Source organism: Crocodylus porosus, unplaced genomic scaffold (assembly GCF_001723895.1).
Source record: "Crocodylus porosus isolate Cpor-Errol unplaced genomic scaffold, CroPor_comp1, whole genome shotgun sequence".
NCBI classification, from domain to species: Eukaryota; Metazoa; Chordata; order Crocodylia; family Crocodylidae; genus Crocodylus; species Crocodylus porosus.
This window is the reverse complement of record NW_017728909.1, coordinates 51,362,818-51,367,520: the sequence shown is the minus strand read 5'-3', so window position 1 is coordinate 51,367,520 and position 4,703 is coordinate 51,362,818.

Below are 4,703 nucleotides of genomic sequence, written 5' to 3'. Positions count from 1 at the left end.
GGGCTGCTAAAAGAATCCTTATTAAAAGATTCCTTATTAAAGAATCCTTCTTAAAGGATTTCTTTCGTTTTTTTTTTTGGTTGATGCTTTTGGGACAGACATTTTTAAAGATTCAGATGAAAGCCCAGTCATTTGTTTTTCTTTCTGCTTTAAATCAGTGAATATCTGTTAGTAGTTAAAGGTTAGTGAATATTTAATACCGAATTCTAGTATTTTCTAGCCCTGAGAAACTGTTCTTTGTACCTTTTCACAGAGCTGCACCTTAAAAGGCACTGAACCCTCCTGTCAGTGGCATCAGTGTCACCATTTAATAAATACTGCCTCAAGGATGGAGATATTTGAGTTATTGGTGAGAACCTTTCTAATGCATCACAGTAAACCTACTGTGCTTCTCAGTAGCTATAGTGAACAGGTACACAGGATATTCCTAACTATCTGCTGTCATCCATAGGCTTCCTTCATGATGACTCTCTCTGGTTGTTTTATACCTTCAGTCTCTAACCCCAACTCCAAAGACAATATACAATCTCTAGAGGGAAGCAGGTTCAAGTAGCTCACGTAAACACCTCCCTCAGTTTAGTGTACAGGTCTTAAGCCTATCCCAAGACCACAAGGTGCTGAGTGGCTGCTCAGAAAAGGTGAATGTCCTCAACTCACAATGGCTTTACTGGAGACTTTTGATTTATGTGGGAATTAAAGGTAGGCAAGTGTTTCTTTCCATCAGAAACTGCAACTGCATTTTAACTATTTATAAACCATGAATTGATGTTGGGTTTTTGTTTGTTTTTTTTTTAAATTGAAGACTGCTGCTCCTTTGCTGTTAAATAACAAAGAACTAAAGTAACAATCCAGAACTGTGGCTTATTGGTTCACTAATGGTTTTCATGAGTTAATGCAATGCTGTGCAGCTGTTTCTCTGAAGCCTTAAGAATGACAAAAGCAGAGACTTTGCAACAAATGTCATGCAAGGGGTCAGAATGTGACTGCATATCTGCTGGGAGCTTTACTAGCATGAGAGTTGCATAAATATGATTAACACATGGCTGTAACTCAGGAGCAGTATCTGATTATACTATTAGAATGCCCAATCCATCACCTGCAGTCATAAATTATGCAGAGGATATATGTAACAGATGGGACAAATAATCTGAATTGCTCTCTATAAATAACCCTAATATAAACAGCAATGTATATGTACCCTGCATTTGTGTCTTATACTAGCTTAGGTTCATATAATGCTCACAATACAGGTTTTGATGGTGTTGAAACTCAGCTGTGCTACTTCGGTAACATCAACAGTTGAAGAAACCACTCTAACTACTTAACACTAACTTCATGATGCTACCACTCAGGATATCCAACAAGACTCTAGTTTTCAAAGACATGATTATACTAACAGCTACTACTTGTTCTGGAAAGCAACAGATCTTGGGGCTTCCAATCTAAATGCACATGTGGCAGATACTTCCAAGAACCTCAATAAAGAAAACAGTCTGAAAATTATCATTTGTTTTTGGCACATAATGTACTTGTTTTTGAAAATGTACTTCTGCAAGTCTACGGTGTGATTTTATTTTATTTTTTGCAGGGATGCACCTGTAATTTTAAACAGACTGGATGGAGTAGTGTTTCTAACGAGAGTTTAAAGGCAATTCAAACCCATTCATTTTATAAATATGTGTAGTCCAGGTGGTGACTAATTAGTAATTACTTGAATGGAGTATGTCTTTCTGTGCGTGCACTGCCCATGAGTAGATTACGTGATTTTTTAAAACATTGTTTTGACATTACTCTTGGATGATGGTCTGTAATTAATTCTTGGTTTACAGTTCATTTACAAGTAGGTTAGTTCAAGTGCTCACTCTTCCCTATTCAAGGTATGGATCAACTAAGTCTATGGCAGATGCTTTTTCTCAATTAAATAAAATTTCATGTGTTAATTCTCATGGCAAAAACATTTAAAATTCACTATCCAAAAATGTATTTGCATATTCCCTTCCAACCAAATTTTGCCTGCCTTATCATGGTCAATAGGATTTTCCTACTCAAATGGTCCCACTGAAATGAATGTGATAACTTAAAGCATAAGGCAGTATATGGGCTTGATCTGGCACCTGCTGAAGTCAATGGACCAACTACCTTTGATTTCACCAAGGCAGGATCAGAGCTAGTTTACCTGTTGGTCAGGGTCAGCATAGATTGTGGGGATTTTTATCTTCCTTTGTATTTGGGTGTACATGTTTGAGCATAGTCCTCTTCCTTGAATTTCACAAGTGTATTTTAACAACACTTGCAGCAGTGACACTGACAATAACCTCTTCCTTCCCCTTCTTTCTTGTGGCAGATATGGGAGCTCTTAGTGCTTATTTGGGAAATGAACCTTGTAGTTGTGCCATAGAGTTTTGTGTAGTTTTAGGAATAGGTTAGCCAAGCACTTGGATGGGAAAGTTTGGGTAGGGATGATCCTGTCTTGAGCAGGGGACTTGAGCACTAGATGACCCCTGGAGGCCCCTTCCAGCCCTACTTTTCTATAGATATCAGAATCTGGCCCTTGATATGTCCCATTCTTATGAATATGTCTTTATTAAAATATTCCCATACAAGTAAAGAAAACACTGACAAAACAAATTCCTGAAAGTATTCAGACTAATACAGATGGAAATGGACGTTTGATTTGTCCATCTCCAATGGGTACTTTACATGTAAAAATGTCACTGAAATATTTAGCTCTAGTGATCTTCAAAATACAATCCCCTTTGTTAAAAGTCAGATTTTGGGGAGGGAGGTTGTTTTTTTTGAAGCAGCTGATGGGGATGCCCCTGGAGTGTCTTCACTGCTACACTTCCAGGTTTCCAGGGAGTGGGTAAGTAAGGCCAGAGGCGGACCTGGGCACTTCTGCATGCTGGGTGGTAGCTGCACTGCTGGCAAGCCAACAATGTAGCAACTGATATTATTGGAGTCCCTGCCTCAACCTCAGTTACTAGGACTGGCACCTTTTAGCTACACTATTGGGCAGGGTATATTTAGGGGCCGCCCATCTGAGACATACTGTGAATGTGGTCTAGACATAACTAATGTAGAGAGCGACTTTTTCATACCTTTACAAAGCAGAGAGCTCCCATTCAGAGATGCACCAGGTTGTGGTCCCTTTTAATTTTTTCCCCAGCCTGCATAAAATTACTTCTCAGACTGACTTGCTAAAAAGAGAGAGTTCCCTGGGACCCCACAGAGCATGTACACAGCCTGTGTGACAGGTAGCTGAGCAGCACTAGGTCTTTGCCTCTACACTGGGAGAGGCCTATCCAGCATGTTTACATACTGCTTGCTTAAATAGTAATTTTGACAAAGTTAAAGTTCTAGAGACATAGAATAAAATATAGAGGTGAATCTGTGATATGGAAAAGACTCTCTGTTAAATCATCTATAATCTCCTCCTACATGGCATTATTCTCTCCAATGTGTTCTAATGTGATATTTTAAATCACCCAAGTAATGGGGTTTCCATGCCACTATTTCTTTTGGAAGGCTGATGTATAGCCTAGCATTTTTTCACCACCCACTATAGCTAAGCCTAGTTAGTTCCCAGACAGTCACCAATATCCAAGTTCACAACTGGTTACAGAATTAATTGAATGTTTCTCACTGGAACAATTTATTTTGGAATATGGACTGAGCATCTGTATTAGCCAAACTGCACTTGGTGAGACCAGGTAGAAAATCTTCTCTGCAGCTTGGCCAGGGCTGTTAGATGTAGTGCTGTTTATATGTGCATGGGTGAGTTATAGCCTGCCTATCCTGCCTGGTGAATACCAGTGAAGGCATGCTAGCAATTATTTGAGCTAATTGTGAGTATCTCTCTTCAGAAAGAAAAGACACCCAGTGCCCTTAAAGCAGGGGCAGTTTGGCCCACCCGGCCATTCTATCTGGCTTGTGGGGCCCCTAAAAAATTCAGAAAATTAATTATTATCTGTCCTTGACTGCCTGTCAAAGATGACAAGGTGCCAGCAGCAGCAGGACCCAGGGGGAGGTGGGAACAGAACCTAAGGGAGGCAGGACCCAGCAGTTGCAGCAGCAAGGTCCTGCCCCCACCCCCAAACTGGAAGCCTCCGCCTGAGAACCTAGGGCTGTTCCCTGCCTTCTTCCCTCTAGAAGGGTGGGGAGAGAAGGGGAGGACCACCAGTGATTGCCCCAGTCCTCAGGGCTGGGCCAGCTCCTACTGCATCCTGGGGTCCTAGCAATACAGCTGGGGACCATGTGGTGCTGGAGTGACCAGCAGGCAGGCAGGGGGGTGAGGAGAAGTGGCGGCAGCGGTGGGTGGGAAAGTGGGGAAATGGTAGTGGCAGTGGGTGGGAGCATGGGCTCATGCTGGTGCCCTGGAGCCATGGCCAGCAGGGTGGGGGGGCTCTGCCTGCTGCGGTCTGTGAGCACCCCAAAGCCTCAAGGCCTGGTGCTGTTGCTGGTGGCAGGGATTATGAGCACCCACACCCCCCATGCAAGCACCACACCCCCTCACACACTGCAGCCACCCTTCTTGTCCACACATGCCACAACCCTCCCTAGCCACCCTCCCCCTCATACACTCACAACCTCCCACAAACCCCATACCCACCCACACACCACATCCACACCCACACCCACATGCTCCCCCACCCCACATACACACCCACACCCCCCCAGGCCCCATACACACCCACAACCTCCCT